Here is a 20,314-nt window from a genome sequence, read left to right on the forward strand (position 1 = left end):
CCAAGTTAACTAGGTTAACTTAACGGACCCATCTAACTTTTCTAATGAGGCTATAGGTTAACCGAAGTTATTATCTGACTTTATCCAATGCAAGGTTAACTTTGTCATATCACTTGTTAATTCTACCGGTGTTTGCTAACAGGATTAACGATTAACAGACTATGTTATCTCGTAAGTTGGTTCAGTTCTGCTTGCTGTTTGCACCCTAGGCTAGGCCAGTGGCGAATTTAGACATCAATTTCAGGGGTAACATTCAAATAATTTTGACCGTTTTTCATACAATGTAAACGAAACAAAAATAAAAATATGATAATAAATAAATTTAAACACATGGGGTGCAGAGTTATCGTATTTGTTTTTTGAAAGCTTGAAATCGCACCATTACCAATATGGGTGGCGGTCGTGTTAGGTCGAAACGGGTTAGGCTTGGAACGGGTAGGGTCAGAACAGTCCAATTAATAAAATAGTTGTTTTGGTTTGGGTCGAAATGGGTTAAAAATGGGTTGAGATAAAAAAACCCCTAAACAAAAAAATCATAACTTAAAATATTAATAAAAACAAAAACCTAAATTGTTCCCACCGTTGTCCTTATTCGTTAAAAAAATCCAGAGAAATTGAATTGAAATCGAAGAAATTAACGATAACGAAACAAAAAACAAAAACCGAATCGATCGAAACTGAAAAAATCGTTCAAAACGAAACTTAAAACTGAAACGACCAAAACGAAACAAAAAACCGAAAACGATCCGAAATCGAAATAAAAAAACAAATTAAATAAACCAAAACCCAACCCGTTCCGATCCGAAACCTGCCACATTTTATTAGGACACCAACCCATATCAACCTGTTTATAAATTTGTTATCCCATTTTGGCCAGAAAATAACAATGTGGAATTTCAAGTGACCCATTTAGTTAAAATATCTTATTTGATCCAACCCATATAATTCTCAAAACAACCTAATATGAAATGTTTTGGGTCAAGATTGCCAAAACTAGTTACCAACAAGTAACGAGCTAATTTTTTGAAAGGGTTAATGGGTTTTTAATTTGTTTGGCTTTCAACTTTGGTTGGGATTTAACTGTTTTGAACTTTCAAATTGGTTAGAATTTAAACACACATGGGCAGCGTTATAATTTTTTCAGGGATAGCGAAATACAAAAAAGAACCTAAAATTATTATTTTTACACTACCAACGAAAAGTTGAGGGGTAGCGGAGGCTACACCTAGCAATAAGCTATGTCCGCCCCTGGGCTAGGCCAACCTGGTCGCATATCAGTTGCTCCCTTATTAAGCCAAACCAAGTTGCTCACATAATGAGCTTCATGTTGCTCGGATGGCAGCTCGATGTCCGGATCACCTAGCTCGCTATTCAGACTGAATCATGGGCTCGCATAAGCAAGTCCATTTTCTCGCATCTGAGCCGTTCTCTTACGGGCCTTTAAGGCTGCCCACTGCTCCAAAAAAGCATATGTGGAGATGGTATTCGAACCTGCGACCTACAGGCGGGCTCGCTGTTCGGATCACCTTGCTCGCTATTCAGATCGACGAATCATGGACTTGCATAAACAAGCCCAGTTGCTTGCATCTGGGCCGTTTGCTTACGGGCCTTTAAGGCTGCCCGCTCCTCCCAAAAAACCAAGTAAGAAGATGAAATTCAAACCCGCAACCCACAGGTTGGGAACCTCCTGTTTTACCAAACGAATTGCCTAGGATTCTTGTTTTAACATCACAATTTTCCTTTTTAAACCAAACCAGCGCATATTCCTTTTTGACTTTCCTTATCTTTCTTTTTTTTTTTTACAAGTTTAATTTTTATGCTCAACCGACAAAAAGTGACCAACCTTTAATCGAAACATATCTTAAAATGAGTTCCGGCTTAGTCTTAATTTTTAAACGAGCTTGATCTAGATCGATTTCTAGTTGCTTGATGAACACAAAATGAGTTGGATCTTGCTTTAAATATTGAATCTAAAGTTAGGAGAAAGATGTATGTGTAATTTGAGTTTCGGTAAATATGAAAAGGGTTTAAAGGTTTAGGATCCTTTTATTATTAAAGACAAATAATATCACAAAACAATAAAATTCTTTTATTATTATTTCTCAATAAGACGGATGTTACACCCTAAAGGCTCAACGGTAGTCAAGCCACTATGAACAATCAACATGATAACTTTATTTTCTTGAAAAACACAACCATCAAGAACCATACTCTAGTTTATTTCTCTATAATTGTCTTCATGATATTTTTCCTCTTGTTTTCTTTTTTCCCTATATCTGTACACTTTATCCTTGTCTTCACTTCTCTTCTTTCCATCTTTTTTTCAATCTCCTTTTCTAATTCAATGTTTCTCATGTCTTCTTTCAACCTACCAGATCACCACTTGAAGCAACCATGCAGACAGTAGCACTTTAAGAAGGCAGCCTTAACATTGACACACTTTCATCAGTGGACATAATCTGACAAACCCATCTGAAATGATATTGTAGATCGACATGTTAGGAACAATTAAGATGCGTTAATAAACATGTAATAAAACGTACCTGTTTCCTTGTCCAAAAGGCTATGAATAATCAACATGTTATTGATAATTAACAATCGCTCTTCAGTTCTCTGCACCATAAACAAAGAATACTAAGGATGGCAAAGGGTTACAATGGTGGCAGGCAGGCAGGCAGGCGCGGCGCTATAGCGACAGAAGATAGTGTTTTATGTGTTTATGAAAAGAGAATTAGGGTTGCCTCTATATAGGCTCACAGGATGTAAAATTAATTATAATTTGTTTTGCCGTTTCTTGCTGTATTTAATTTTCTTCCTTTTATTATTAATTTTTTTTTCCTTTTTAAGTTGTAGCTGGGATATTAATCATATTATGCATTTATGACAAACATTAATTCCGCCTTGGTAGGTTTTGACTTTGATTGTTTCTTTCTAGTGTCTTGCTAGTTCCACCTTGGTAGGTCTTGACATTATTTGTTTCATACCAGTGTCTTGCTTGTTCATTCGTTGTTTGTTTTAATGAATTTCCACCTTTAAAAAAATGACAAACATTAACTGCATCATAGTTGATAGTTTTCTTTCTTTGACCAACAACAACGGACTTTCATTTAAAACATCGTTGATAGTTGTAGGCATAATATTTCACTTTTCACTGAATTCGTTTAAAACACATATCCGCGAAATTAATGAACTGCATATATAGGCATGACAACCATGCACTTCTCCCAGACAAAGCGTGTGTTCAACGCATATATCAATATGTGATTTATTGTCATGTTAAACATGTGTTGGCTGGTGTAGGTATGGACACTTACTCAAGAAACAACCACTGAATAAGCACATGAGTGATTTACTAGATTCTACAAACACGTTAAGATTTCAGGTCAGATCCGCTCATCATTCGTGCTTTTATCTACAGAGTGACGGCGAGTAAAGATTGAATTTCATATTTAGAGCTTTACGCTTTTGTTGATCCGCCCAAGATTCGTGCTTTCGTCTGCAAAGTGACGTCAAGATTAAATTCCATATTTAGAGATTTTCGCTTTTGTTAAGATTCCTTAACTCTTAATTAGAAGTCACTTGTGAAAATACTTGAGGATTAGGTTTTGCTTTATAATTGTACATGGCGCAACCTGATTGTAAAATTTTCTAATTTTCAACTCTTGATTTTTACTTTCTATCTATTATCCTTTTCATTTTTATGTTCATTTACATAAGGTTAATTATATTTAGTTTTGCAAAGTATTGTCGTTTGTTACTCCATTTATTTTCTTGTTTTATTTCTAATATTTTTCCTATTTAATATTACATGGATATATGAAAAACATAAGTTTTATATACATAGAAAAAAATATCGTCCCTTTTAAATGATTATGTAAATAATATTAGCTCAATGTCTAAAACAACACTTGAGTGATCGCCTAATGATAGATGCGCTCGATTCTTGTTCAAGATAGCTAGTTTGAGTCTACGAGGTTTATTTGCTAAATAACCAAAGCAACATAACATGCCATGAAGATGTGCTCGGTCATCTCCTCTGCTTGCCACAAAGCGAACAAGAAAGTCATGGTAGAGTTATTCTCTTTTTGTTCAGAGCAGTCAAAGGCGCGATCTCATAACGGAAAATGTATGCAGGAAGCCATGAATTCCATATAAAAGACCATCTTGATTTGTAGTGTTGTCATGATTAATCATAGCCCCCGAACTGTAATTATCTATACTTGACCAAAGTTTTTTTCATTTATTTAATAGTAATTGTCAATACTTTTGGGCAAAGTGTCAACATATTTTATTCTAGACAAAGATATTTTGTTTTGTTTGTTTGCTTGTTTTTTTTTTTTGTCTTTTTAATGTTTTTCTAGTTAAATATTATATGTGGTTATAATATACTTCACACTACGCATGTTTGTTACCTTTCATATCACATAGTCGTTTATCTCTCTGTGATCGAAGTTGTTTCAAGCACACATTCACGCATGTAAAGGTTAACATATATAGGCGTGACAAAAAAGATATAATTTATTCATCAATATGTTTATTATACCAATGCAAATTGTATATAATATTTAATTTAGCTTATAACAATAAACAAATACTCTACTAATTTTATATAAAATATTATATATTATTTGTTAGTTTACTCAATTATTACATCAAAATTAAAAATATATGTCATGTACATATCAATAATATACATTGTTTGCAAATCATTAATCAACTACACTTATATGACACACACAAATAAAAAAATGCTCTCAACCGTCACACTCACACATGACCGACTCCATCCTCTGGTGCATTTCACTCATGGGTACTCACTCACAAGTAGGGCGCCTTTCCCACCAATGACCACCTCACCCACATACGCCTCATGGGTCATAATCGCATCATATCGTACAAGATCTTACACATTACCTTATACTATGTTATGTTACATTTCATTATAATACATCATATCATATTATATTATATTATATTATATTACACCAGATTATATCCTATCATATCACGTTGTACTGATATCTTATTGTTAATAGAGTCTCAAAGCATAACCATATTGTATCGTATCGTATCGTATCATATCATATCATATCATATCGTATCATATCATACTGTATCATATCATATCGTATTGTATCATATCGTCATACCATATGTCACACCCCGACTAGCACAATGCGCAAGCGTAAAACGGGAATGTAACAGACACCTCTGGTATCAACACATTGTTTATAAAGAAACATCACAAACTAATTTACAATATATTACATTTCATTGTTCTATCATTGTTTTACAGTCTAGGTGATACAAACCAAACTAGTTCGTTAACTATACGATCTTACTACTAACACCCTTGCTTCTATTCACATAGCATCAACCACACACCTTGGGCAAGTAACAGATCACCAAATCATTCCAATTTAGGTACACCTGAAAAGCAGTTTAAAACGGGTCAACTACTAGAGTTGGTGAGTTTCACGAGTTTCAAGAAAACAGTTATGAATATTCACAAGTTAACACTTGTAATCATGATATAAATATGTATGTATGTAAATGATGTAATTATGCTAAGCTATAGTGAAGCCTTGACTATTTGTGCTGCGTGCATCCATTTCCCATGCCCAATCAACCACTGTGGCCCCCTTTCCACCCACAATATGCCCCAAGTAGCTATGTCTAACACTACATAGCGTGTTGTATAATTATGGTCATGTGCAAACGGGGTAAAGTCTTAGCAACACATGCCGGCTCCGTTTGGGTTTGTCAAACAAATAGTACTATTCACAAGCCACCGGCTTGAAGTTAATCACTGTGTTAGTGGGGACTTTCGTGTGTTAGCACTTAGATAATTCACATCAATACATGTTTCAGGTATGTATATGTAATCAAACATGCTTTTCACCCCAAAAGTTCAAAACTCACTGTTTAGTAGATAATCAGTAGCACGTCGGTTCGAGGTTTGTATAACTTGCAATCACGGTTTCTTATAATCAATATTATAATAATATTAATATTTTAATATTATTATAATCTCAATACTAAACTGGGCTGTATAACTAATCTAGGTATAGCTGGAAAGCCCAGAAAGTGGCAATAGGCTTAGGTTGTGATGTTGTTCAATGTCTAATACTTAAAACCGAACTTGGCTCAGATTCCCGTTTTCCCAGCTGGGCCAAGTTGTTCGTTTGAGCGTTCAGAAAACAGTTATGGGGAAATAAGCTTGGGTAAATGTATTAGTTAATAAAATGATTAAGTTATAAAGAAGGATCACATATTGGGGTCCCGGATTAGCTACAAGGCCCGTTTCCGTTTATTCAGTTTGATTTAAGAAGAAACGCGCACAATCTATCCGGATTGTCCAGGTTTCTCATAAAAAAGTTCATTTTTACTTAATTAATCCAAAAATATGATTTTTGATCACTATTGGTGTTTTGATATTCCCGCAGGTTCGTTAGTCGCGAACTTACCGGTTTTTATAAAAACTAAGTTTGTTTAATCTTCTGATTAGCATAATTAATTAACCGTTAATTGTTAAATTATGAAAATTTAGCCACTTATCAATTAAAATATTTAGAGTTTTATAAAGATATTTCTGGAATTATTTACTAATTTATTAATTTATAAAAATTCATTTTATCAACTATATTTCGCCTGAAAATCGTCCGTTTATCACAAACAATTTCCAAAAATTCCAAAAAAATTCATGAATATTCAAATTATGTCCCAAAACAACCTGTATCAATTCCAGAATGTAAAAAGCTAGTGCAATATTCTTTTCGGCCCAAATTCGGCTATAAAAATTCACACGAACGCATATGCACAAAACACCTTTATACTTCTCCAAATTATCCCAGAATTCATATGTGATCAACATACATTAAATCTGAGTTCCCAGAAAAATTTCATAATTTTTGAAGCATTTTAACTATTTTCCCCATTAAACGCCCCAATTCGGTAATAAATTCGCCAAATATTCTCGGATAGTCAAAAAATTACCAAATTTGAACAGGGACTCAATTATATGGTCCCTGATGTCCCTGTAAAATTTCAAGACCTAAAAATATGCAAATCACAACCTTAACCTAAACAGCCCGTAAATGAGTGTTTCGGCATTACCTTAGCGGGTTTTGGTCTGTTTCCGCCTTTCTAATCAACTTTTCAAACTCTTGTGCTCCTATGTAGGCTAGATACAAGTCCTATATCACAAACCAAACAATTTTTCATCAACATAACAGCCCTTGACTTAGGGTTTCGGCTAGTGCACAAAAATGAACTTTTGAACCGTAAAAATGCCGTTTCAACCCTTTAATTCGTGTTTATGGCAAAAAAAAAAACTATTAAACCAGGTTCCTTACCATGTGTATGATCAAAACATGTTTATGAACCATTTTTAGGATTTTTACATGGTCAGAATTGATTTTTGGTAATTAAATCATGTTTATATGATATTAAACATCATTAAAATTAGTTAAAAATGTTGAATTTAATAAAACTCACCAAGGGTTTTCAAGGATGAGCTGAGAACGGGGTTAAGATCCAGGTTTCTTTGTTAACTTTGATGAAAAAATATCTAATATTATTTATATATTAAATAGAAGACTTAGGGGGAGGTAAACCCCCCTATTGCGGCCGCAAATTACAAAAAAAGTCCTTGGGCCTTTTTTTTATTCACATGCCTCGTTTTACGTGTCCAGAAGTGAAATCCCGACCCCAAATTTATTTCGGATTTGGTTTTTGACGCGAAAATTATCGGGTACGACAAACAGTGCGAAAACGTGTGTTTTTCGGCTATTTTTGTGTAAATTTATAAAAACGTAGTATACGTTTGTAAAATTCAAAAATATTTTCATGGATTGCTTAAAACATTTCAAATAAGTGATTGGTAAGTCTTTTTCGGCTTAACGGATGATACAATGCTTGGTTTGTAACTATCTTTCACGTTTAAATCTATAGCGGGTAGTTAAACGAGCATGTTTTCGTTTAACTTGTTTGCTATCGAACTAAGGCCATATTACTAATATTTTAGCTTATATTAAACGTATATCACTTATAGATGCCCCCCCCGGGATATTTGGGTCATAACCCGACCCGTTCGGTTAATCGTTCGTTTGTTACGCAAAAAACGTTTATTTGCTTAATCGATAAATACGTACAGATGTGTACCTTGTTTTGGCTCAAATGTCACACCATATTTGTAGCGTATCATATCATATCATATCATATCATATTGTAAGACCCCTAATCCCGGGAATCCTACAGTTGGTCATCATATCCAAAAGTTCTCAAAAATTTAAAGCCAAACAAATTCATCTTATTAAAATCGTTTTCAGAGTATTAAACAGCGGAATAAGGAATATCAAAATTTCCAAAACCGGGAAAATGTGATTTTAAACCCAAAGCAATTCATTTTATTTTAAAACCTGTTCAGAGTATATAGTCAGCGAAAAATCACAAGTACTAAAACAAGTTCCCCAAAGCCGGGAATGATGCCCAAAGCAAACTTTAGATATATCTAGTCATAGTTAAAAAGAAACGGTGTTCATTATTGAAATCCCTGACTAGATATGCCTTCAACCGTCCAAGTAGTCTCGAGCACGTCCAAGCGGTAAGCATCCTCCTCTAAACCTGAAACTCGCACTAACACACACACAAAGTCAACTTGAGCTGAGTGAGTTCAAGTTTTAATAATTGACATTTAAATAAATCATTCCAAGGGTTTAAATATAAAAACGGGATCTGGACAGTTAGGCCATAATAAACAATAAGTAGTTATACTTATATATCTATATAATTATATCCCTATGCTTAACATCCAAGTAATAACATCAGGGTCGAGCACGCGTACAACCCAAACACGTAATATCCAAGTAATAACATCCGGGTCGAGCACACGTACAACCCAAACACGTAACATTCCATCCGATGGTGATCATGCCACACGAGCCTCCCCTCTTACGGGCTTTCGAGGGCCCGCCACAGGATTTCAGAACCTAAGTAGTATAGTTTGGCCCGGCCAAGGTCACCATCCATCCATATGCAAACACAAAATACGCATACGTAAACATCCTTAGTCGATAACGACTAATTAACATCGCCAATTATTGGCCATAAAATAACGCATGTATAAACATACATATATATATATATATTTCATTCCAAAATATATCATAATGAAAGTAAGCCTATGGTCATAAAGTAACACATGCGTATACATACATAAATATCATCTCAAGGCATGCTATGATACAAGTAAGCTTATATCCTTGAGCCTAGGCCATAAGTAATATATATAACCTTAAGGGATATATATGACCATAAACGAGTCTCAAATATCCTAAGGCATAGAATATAATTCACACATATTTTCATGAACCTACAAACATAAGTAAGGCCGTGTAATACCATCCAATCAGTTTAAACGAGTAAAATCGGGTAAAGTTGTAATATGGTGTGTATGTTAGCCCAAAACGTAAAAATGTAAGAAGGGGCATCAGAACTCACCTGGTGTCGCGTGTGATAGATTGTTCTTAAAAGTCAAAGGAATGCACTTGACTCATTAACAGATACCTAGTACAAGTGTTTATGTTATGAGAGTGTGTTCAACAACACAAGACTCTAAGACTCACGTATGGACTCATACACAACACAAAATTGACCAGACGACTCATTGGTGATTTCTATTAATGTTGGTAGTTCCAAGTTGTTCTAACATGCATCCTATGTCGCACCATAATCAAAACATCAAGCAATTGTCATATAATTCAAATTCTGATCAAGCAGTTTGCAAGACAGATTATAGCATATACAAATGGATTTTATTTAGTAAGAAAAACTTAGAAATAAATTCAAAATAATTTACCACAGTGGAATATATGAATATGGTTTCTCAAAATTTTTTTATTATATGTTAATCACGCATGTAAAACTCACAATAATTCATTCATTGCAGGTTGGTACCAACAGTTCAGCAGATTGCGCAACAAAAAGTATTTTAATGGTTCTCTTAACTCATTTATCCAAATTATGCAACGCCAATTGGGTTGTCTTCTAAACTCATAACACTAAGTTCCAGAAGTAGAACCAACGCATTTGGACATGTCAAAAAATATTTATGATGTCGGGAAGACAGACCAGAATCCGTCAACCCGCATCAGCTTTGACACACAATTTTATAAAATCATAAAAACCATTCAAATCTCGTCCAAAAATTACAAATTATACCTTTCTGGAAACTAGACTCAAAGTAGAACATCATGGAAACAAGAATTGATCAAAATAAATGAATTATCATTGATTACAGACCAAACAATAAATGAGTACGAATCTGTCAGCAAACTGTTATCAACAAAACTCAAACCCTAACATGTTTATGTCATCCCTAAGGTTTTAATTCATCAATTATTATCATAATCATCAAAAGTACAGAGATTAAACATCTAGGGTTTCACAATAACTCATCAAAAACATAAAATTAATATTGATTCTTACTAGTTATGCGTGCATGAGTGTTAGAATGATCAAGAAACACCAAGAATTGCTAGTAGTAGGCTTGATTGAAGATGAATTAGGGTTTGGAGGTGTTTGCATTCGTTCAAAAGGGAGGCATCGATGGTTTATGGCTGGAGATTTGGACTGGAATATTTTATATAATATTATAATAATCATATTTACAAGAATGACCCTTCTAGAATGAGTTTTGGCTTTAAACGAACTTGTAACACCTAAACCGGATTATAACGAATCATTAAGAATAAAATACTAACCCAAGTTCATAAAATTAAAGTCTTGTTGTTCTTTCATAAATACTACTTTGTAAAAGGCCAAAAGATACAAATTAAGCGAAATCGAACGCAATTTCATGAAACAAGTTACGAACTAAACACAAAATCACTTAGCATGTAATTTCAAGTAGATGGCATAATAAACATATGCTCGAGATATTATTTTTCCTTTTTCACCAACGTTCGGGTTAGACTCGTGTGATTCGGTAATTCCCGGAATTATCGATAGTTGAATGTTTGTGAAATAAATGACGCACTTAATTAACCCTAATTAAGTTAAATGCACGGATGAGTGATTGAGTTAACAGAGTTTGTATTAACGGTGTTAACTTGAAATTGTCGGGTGTTACATGATGTCTTGAGCTAAAGGATGGATAAATGGACTTTTAAAAAGTACTACAAGGCCCCTAAATTAAGAAGATGAATCCCACCTTTTAAACAAACTTCTTTAAACGATCAAGCCGATTAACGATTTTTCTGAGTTACACGTATCGTATCGTATCATATCACACTACATTATATTATATTATATTATATCATATTACATCATATTATATTGGGACACCCATTTATCTATTTTGACACCCTTTAATATGTTTCTTATTACCCAATATGGAGCATTTTAGGCCCCAATCAGAGACAAAAGTACTTTACATCGTACCTACACTGAATCAGATGTAAAATGAATGGGTCCCACAAGTCAAATCTCCCACAATATGCTTCATATCAGGCTTTCCTCATTTCCTATTTGGAAACAAAAGCGTATTCCCTCCTACCTACTCATAATCACATGCATACCACAAGTCTAATCTCCTACAATATGCTCCATATTAGCCAATATGGAGCATATCAAGCTTCCCCATTTCTCATTTGGAGACAAAAGCGTATTCCCTCCTACCTACTCATAATCACATGCATACCACAAGTCAAGTATGTCTAATTTGTCAGCATATTCCATATTGGTTACTGTAACAACTCGGTTTTCCACATACGACTTATACCTGTTACTCGACCCGTTTTACATTCGGGCAACTTTAATAATAAAAGTATCGCGCTTATCAAGAAATCATTTTACAATTTATATTAATTTAATATATATTTAACTTTAGAAAATGTGCATTTTTAACCCAAACATAAACTTTAATCCTTATTTGTTCCCACCTTCAATCTCCAAGGGCTAAACTTGCAATTTCAGTATAATACTTTATGACCCATTTGACCCAGACCCGTAGCCCATTGACCCATGACCCGTATACTCAATCCACGACCCGATTAGCTAGCTTGAGCCACAAACTTCATTCTAAACTCGAAATTGAATCGTGTATATGATTATTATTATTATTATTATTTCCTGCTTAAACAACTCGTATAAGTACGAAACCATATCTAATTTGATGCGTATTGAAAAATTTAAGAACCGAATTAACCTAAAATTTGGATATATAATCTAGACATGATCTTAACACAATTCATCACATCTGCACCTCCTTCATGATCCAGTGACCAAAACCCCTGACCTTAATTACATTGAATTTAGTCGTAAACCCCCTGTTTGTCGTCTGTTATCGCCAGCCCTGTTTGATTACAATTGATCTGCTCTTAATAAACAATACAGGTAATAATCTATACGTCTGAGTTCGTCTTGATGTGTTGTTTAATAGCCCTAAGTCAATTTAAACGAACGATTAATGGATTTACGATTTCATAATCTAGGGTTTATGAATCAAAATTTGGTTTAAACTGTTTATGTATATATTGAATCGTTTCTGTATCTAAAGCAATTGACACACCAGCACGCTTGGCTGGTGTGTGTGTGTTAAAACCCTTAGCCGTCCACAGGTCGCGAGTTCGAATCCAGCTAGCCCATTATTTTTAGATATTTTGATTTCCATTATTTTTAATATATTTTAAATAGTTATAATATATTATAATTAATATTAAATACTAAATAAACAATATGTTATCTAACCGACATCCTAAAGTTAAACTTTTCGTGTCAAATAATCTCGTTACAAGTTTTCGTATATGTATATATATATATATATATCTTATTATTAATAATAAATCTTTATTGTTTTATTTAAAACCGACACTAATAATGAACTCATCATTGTTAAATGTTTTCGTCAATTTGCTCATGTTTATTATAAACCTATAAAATACGTGTATAAAAATATATATATGGATTATTTTTAAAACAAAACTATAATAAACGTATTAAACGAATTAAAAGTGTTAAATATATTTTAACATCAAATTTTGTTAAGATTTCCGAAATATAAATTTTATAATAATTATATATCTAAACGTTTAATATTATAGTAGGTCTTAACTCATATTTATTTAACTAATTATTCGTACACCCGATTTTTATGACAAATAATGATTTTTATAATTAAATATTAACAATAATCCGTATAGATCAATCGTTCAATCCATAACGTACAAATCATAATTATAACTCAATTCACATCGAAATTCTAATTTCGTTACAAGTATTACATCATTCATGATTCATTCATAATATAATATTGTTTAATTAGGATTCTTGTCGGTAATTCTCGACGAGTGTGATTTCCACTTTCTTGACGTAAACATTCTCATTTGGCTTATTCGATTAGGTGAGTTTTATCATTCACCTATTTTACTCGATTGTCATAAACGTTTTAGGGACATATGCGTATATTATACTATACATACATATCTATATATATATATATATATATAAAATAGCAAACGTGTAATTGTGTGTGATTAATCAAATCTAATTGTTATGTGCTTATTTGTTATTGTATTCATTCGTTTGACATATCCCCTTGGAGAGGGTTCTCATTCTATTGACCACAGTCCGATTCGCTTGGCAAGGGTCTTATTCTTATTTGCTCATGGTTGATTTACTGGCGCCCGATTCTCTTGGCGAGCACTTACTTGCTTATGGTTTGGTTTCATTGCCGCATTTATTACATTTTGCTTATTTATTATATTATCTTTATTTTATTGCAAATCTGGTGGTAAACTCACTCAACATGTGTTGTTGACCAAAATCCATTTTCTACGCATATGCAGGTTGCCTGAGTTGAAGGATTGACACTTAGAAAGACCATAGGGTTATATTGAAGACAAACTTAAATTTAATTGATTTATTTGAATTGTATTGTTGAATTTGAATATTGTTTATTATTTGAATTAAATAATTAATTAGATATTGTCACATTTTATATATGATAGTATCTTCGAGCTGTGAGCAATCAAATCACGCCCCGACATTTCCGCCTTAGCTTGGGGTGTGACAGTTACTATGGAGCATATTTGGTATTTATATAACACCATCCAGCACATGCGAGAAAACGTTCATTCTCATTTCAAAACCTTTTTTTTGCATGTAATAACACTCATTGTCAAAATTGTCACAATGTTGTGGTGGAATGCCAACTATTTTTTTGGCGAAAATTTTAATAAGTCGGTTGTTCCAGAGGCTTACAATCGGTCAGACATTCCTGATTCTTATGAGAAACTGCTGCAGCCAATCCTAAACGAGGAGGAGGTCTTCATTGGTTTTCGTTCACAAGACAAGAGACCCTTGTTGCTCGACCTAAACTAGGCAAACCATTTATTTCTAAATTTACAAATGTCTTTAACTTTATGCTCACCTTTTAACCGCAAACATGTTTCAGGAGCCTCTCCATCACGGTGAATCTTCATACGAACAACAGGGTTACCCGAGCTACAGATACGGGGGTGAACCTTCGTATGCACAACACGACTGCTTAAGATACGAATACGGTTGTGAACTTTTATACGGACAACAAAACTACAGGGATTACTGCTACGGTAGTGAACCTTCGTACGTACAGATAAACTATTCGGACCATGCATATGCATATGAACAAATCAAGAAGGAGCTAGTGGATGACGAGGAAGGTTCTTACTCAATAGTTTTGTTCGAAATTGACCAGGTATGACAGCTGCTCAGTTACGCCCATTTCCATAAATCTAAGTCTAAATGTGCCTTTTTTAGGAATTTAAATCCCTCGAAGAGTTAAAGATTGGATAAAAAAATAGGGGAACTGATAACGGTTACATCATTATGACTAGAAGATCGAGGAAAAAAAAAGGAGAAAATGGCGCGAGTGTATGGCTTCAATGCAGTCTTAGTGGTGAGTACAAAAGTAAAGCCACAGTGAGAAAAACTGTTAGCAAAAAACTATGTTACCCCTTCAAACCTAAAGGGTGGTACGACACAACACAAAAGGTTTGGAGGTTAGACTTGTTGAATGCGGCACATAACCACAGTCCTTCTGAAAATATGAAAATCTGGAGGGTTACGCGTATGCCAGAAGGATTTCTTCGGATTAATACAAACTGGTAGAGCAGCTGGCAACACAAAACATCCTGACATGAAACATTTGGGAATGGCATCGACAAAAACCAACATGTATAAGCTTTCATTTGTTCAAGTTGTGGGAATGGCATCGACAAACCAGTTGTTTGCTATCGCTCATGCATTTGTTTCAAAAGAAAAGGAAGTAAACTACATATGGATCTTGGAGATGCTCAAGTTCATGTTGGAAGAGTGCATGGAGCCGTGCGTCTAGGACTGTTCACGAGTCGAGCCCGAGTCGAGCCAGGGTGTTTTCGAGCTCGGGCTCGAAATTAAATGGGGTAACTTAGTTAGGCTCTAGCTTGATTTTGAAGTTAAACGAGCTTAAGATCGAGCCAACAAGCCGAGCCAGAGTCGATTTTGGCTCGGTTACAAAATGATCCAAATTAGCTCACGATGTTTCAAATCAACTTTTTATAGCTAGTTTTAATCGAGCTTTTTTCGAGCGAGCCACGAGCCCGAGTTTTGAGCCTCGAGCTTTTTGAACAGCCCTACGTACGTCATTATAATAGATAGGGACCTAGCACTCATGAATGCGTGTGATAAAGTTTCCCGAACACGTACAAGTATCTTTGCAGGTTCCACATTGAACAAAACATTTTAAGGAACAACAAGAAGCGCTTTCCTGAAAAGGAGTGGGTTAAATTTACTTGTGCGTTTGCTAGATTGTGTGAGTCTCCCACGCCATAGATATACGAGTATAACGTTGACAACCTCAATGAAGAACTCAAAGCAGCTGGTTATGAACATAAGTTTTTATAAACACTCACACACACACACACACACGTATATACATACATAAGTTGGTTATGAACATAAGTTTTTATAAACATACACACACACACGCATACATACACACATGCATGCATACATACATACATACATACATACATTTTGATATATTTTATTTTTCAGATGCTTGTGAGTGTATGATTACTAATTGGTTGCTACCCTACCATGATTACTAATTGGTTGGTACCCACTTTGGATGGATAACCGAAGTGACACCGCTGAAGGTTGGTACGATGAATGCAAGGACCGAATAAAGTTATTTAGGCAGATAATGAATCTTTTTCTAGACCTCAATGTCGATTATTTTGGGTAAATTAATATATGTTAATGGATCCATATAAGGATGATATGTAGCTCCCTCTTCTTTTTAATAAAACCGATATTAAAAAAACTATATATGGTTCATATTGGCCAATTTTTGATGCATATCAAGTCTCCATATAAGGATCATATGCATCATATCGGCTCTTCCATATCGTTAAAATAAAATAGATATTTAAAAAGAAAATTAAAATAAAAAACTGTATGGATCATATTGGGCAGTATGATGCATATAGATTGTCCATATAAGGATCATATGCATCATATTGGCTCTTCTATATCGTTAAGATAAAATAGATATTTAACAAGAAAATCAAAATAAAAAACTGTATGGATCATATTGGATAATATGATGCATATTGGGTTGTCCATCTAAGAATCATATGCATCATATTGTCGCCTCCCTTCAAATAAATTGATATTTAAACAATAAAATTAATAATCATAAAACTATATAGGTTATAATGGGCAATATGTGGTATATTAGGTGTCCATTTATGTGGCATATGCATCATATTCAATGGGGCCCTTCGATTTCGCTCTAGGGGACCACAAGAGTTTTGTTTCTGTGCCATTACCGGGGTGATCCCGGTTTATCATGAGGTGCTTTTGGGTTCCGGGTGAAGGCGGGGCACATACTGACGATCCGATCGATCATGATCTACCACCGCCACCTCAGCCACAGCTGCAACAACCTTAGTATCCTCAACACGTCTATTTAGATTTGCCTCCGGCTGCACGGGCGCTCGCTCAGGACTATGGTCGCCGGATCGACCCCATTGAAGACTTGTTGGGGTGGGTGGTTCAGACGTTGAAGGATTTGAGGCAGGCCCACGGATTGCAGGAGCGATCACTACCATTACCACGACAGTATCTAGCGGCCGAGCGGGATCCGCAAGCTGCTCAGGATCCACGTGCCGCTCAAGATCCACATGTCGCTCAGGATTCTCCGACCGCTCAAGATTCATCGGCTGCTCAGGATCTACTGCCCTAGCTTAGGTTGTTGACTGTGTTTAATTTCAAATGTCAGTTGTAATTTTGTTATGTATGTACAAACTGATTATATATTTATGCAAATTTCAATTGTTCAAGTCTTTAATGTATGTTTAACATGTTATGAATATTTGGTTAGCTACATATGAGTCAAGAACTTAGTTTCGATTACTTCTATTTTTAGTATCAAAATTAAACATAATTACTCAAATAAAATTATCTATTTTTTATAAATAAAATAACTTTAAAAAAAGTTCATAGTTCTTAACTAAAATATGACCGATATGGACCATATAGTACTTCTCATCATATAAGCAACTTCAACATTACCAAAAAATAAGCCGCCATTAAGGAAAACAAGAAAAATATAGTGGCATTATTAATTATTGGAAGAAATTTTGTGGTTGCAGCTAGATGTCAATTATATAGATTGTATTGGATACGTGTATTTTGATTTCTTGTACTTTATAAAATGTATATAGGCATTAACTTATGTATCATAACAAACCAAGTTGCTACATAACCAAACTTCTGTTGTGTCCTCGCCATGAAACATAGTTAAATAGTTAGGTTACCGTTATCTCTTTGTAATTAGGTTACATATGCTTATGATTCAATGAAATTCGATATATTCTATAGAAGGCACACTTTTTTCCGCCTAAAAATTTCGATTACATTTGACTAAAAAGAAACATGGCAAAAATTTCTGTCACATTTGACTTAATAATGGACAGGCTTTCAAACGAAATAATGAACCAAACGTTTGATAAAACGAAACAAGCCAAAAATGTCTATCACATTTGATTCAATAATGGTTAGGCTTGTAAAGGAAGTAACAAACAAAACGTTTGACTAAAAAGAAATATGCCAAAAAACTTCTACCACATTTGACTTAATGATTATGCTTGTAAATGAAGTAACGAACCGAACGTTCTGTAAACCGTTCATAAATCGTTAGGTGAGAATTTGTTATGTTGGTTGCTTTAATAAACGAACACAAATTTTCATTCATGTAGTTGAATGAATGAACATTGTTTCGTTCGTTCATTTACGCTTATGAACGTTTGTTTTTGTTGGTTCATTTCCTTTCTATTCATTTAGTTAAATGAATGAACATTGCTTGGTTTGTTATTTTTGCGTTCGTTTATTTACATTTGTTTATGTAGCATCTCGGCTTTTTCGTATTCGTTTACCCGATTCGGGAATGTAATTCGGATTTTTCGTATCAACAAAATCATGCAATTATTAGTAATTAATTTTTTTTAATTTAGTTTATAATTTTATAAATTTCAATTATGCCAAATAGTCCTTAGAAACCCTTAAAATCGCTTAAAATGGATTAAAATAGCTTAGAAATGCATTTCTAGAACTTCAGAGACCAAAACTGCAAAAATATCAAATTCTGATAAAACGAGTCCTTAGCGTCGCGCGAAGGAGTGTAGTCGTTAGCGCCACGTGAAGGAGCGCAGTTTCAACAATTTTGGTTTTCGGTCTTCTATTAATGCTAAATCTTTCCTTAAAAGACCCCAAATCACGAAATTTGAGCAACAAGTTATTTAATCTACTAGGAAATAATTTCTAGGTTCATTTTCTGTATTTGGATCGATATATCAAAGATTACAAGTCTTGATTTGTCATCAATATGTTATTCGGTTACTTAAACGAGTCGATTTCTTGTCCTACAAGTTGATATACTAACTATATAAACAACCATCATTCTAAACCCTAGAGATTACTGAAACATTTCATTCCCTGCCGTCACCTACCTCAAACCGATGATTTCTCTCTCGTTTTTGTTTATTTACTCGAAGACTTGAAGCTACAGTTTGACTTTACTGATTTTCTAACCTTTGACCTTGATTTTTTGTCAACTCAAGCATTATCCGGGTAAGTTGTTAACTGATGAATTGTTCATTATAATTCACTTGTTGATAACCCTCTATCAATTTCTGAGATTGAGGGGGTATTGATGGGTCAATTTGATTTAAACTCGTTTTAGGGTAAAATAGTCAATAACTTTAACCAATCAATTTCTCATGCTTTTGGTTGGAACCGGCTTTCGGTCCAGAAGGCTTTTCTTTTTTGTTTCAAGATTTTAAAGATACTGACCAAAACCTGACTTTCGACTCCCTGTTCGGATTCTGGTCAGTACCAGCTCGCTTAAACGTTTAGTTTCTCATAACCGGAGTTCTAGACATCCGTTTGGATCGATTCCGTGACTATGTTCTCGGTTTTAATCATAGGTTATTATCTCTAAGTTTCAGGTGTGTTCAGTTTATATCAGTCAGTACGATAAAGGATGGTTCGTTCGTTTAACCATGTTTTCATTCGTATTTGTCGCACGCTCGCTTAAGTAATAAGGTGAAATATCATTCCCCCCCCCCCCTTTTATTTTACTGTTTTTAAACGTTTTGGGGACATATATGTACTAATATTTCCTTTTATATTACATACATACACAAAACTAGCAGAAGAATGATTGCGTGTATTAAATCAAATGTTATTTGTTACTTGCTTATGTGCTTACATTCTATTACATTCGGAGAGGTCCATCATAATCACATTATAGTATGATCATAAGACGTTTTAGTAGCCATAGCCCGTGTTCGTGAGGCATGGTCAACCGACAATCAAATTTGTATGCTAGTCATAGTAGCTATAGCTCGTGTTCGTGAGGCATAATCAACTGACACACTATTTGCTCAAGGTTTGATTGATTATCTACTATATATTTATTATTATTGTATCATGAAAACTAGTGATCATCTCACGCAACATGTGTTCTTGACAAATCTTTTTATTTTCTACGCATATGCAGGTTAACAGTTGATTCGAAGCTAAGGTGAAGAACGCTTAGAGAGACCTTAGGAAATCAAATAAAGAATATTTGTCTATTATTTAGCTTGGGATTATTATTGTTATATTTGAAACTTGTGTACTTTATTTGAAATTTGAAATAAATAAATTAAATAGATATTGTCATATTTTATAATGTATGATAGTAACTTGTGAGCTGCGAACTATAAGTTCGCGCCCCGGCATTTAC

This window comes from Bidens hawaiensis, unplaced genomic scaffold, assembly GCF_021521415.1.
Source record: "Bidens hawaiensis isolate Kalapana, Puna unplaced genomic scaffold, B.hawaiensis_p1.1 tig00027113_1, whole genome shotgun sequence".
Classification (NCBI taxonomy): Eukaryota; Viridiplantae; Streptophyta; class Magnoliopsida; order Asterales; family Asteraceae; genus Bidens; species Bidens hawaiensis.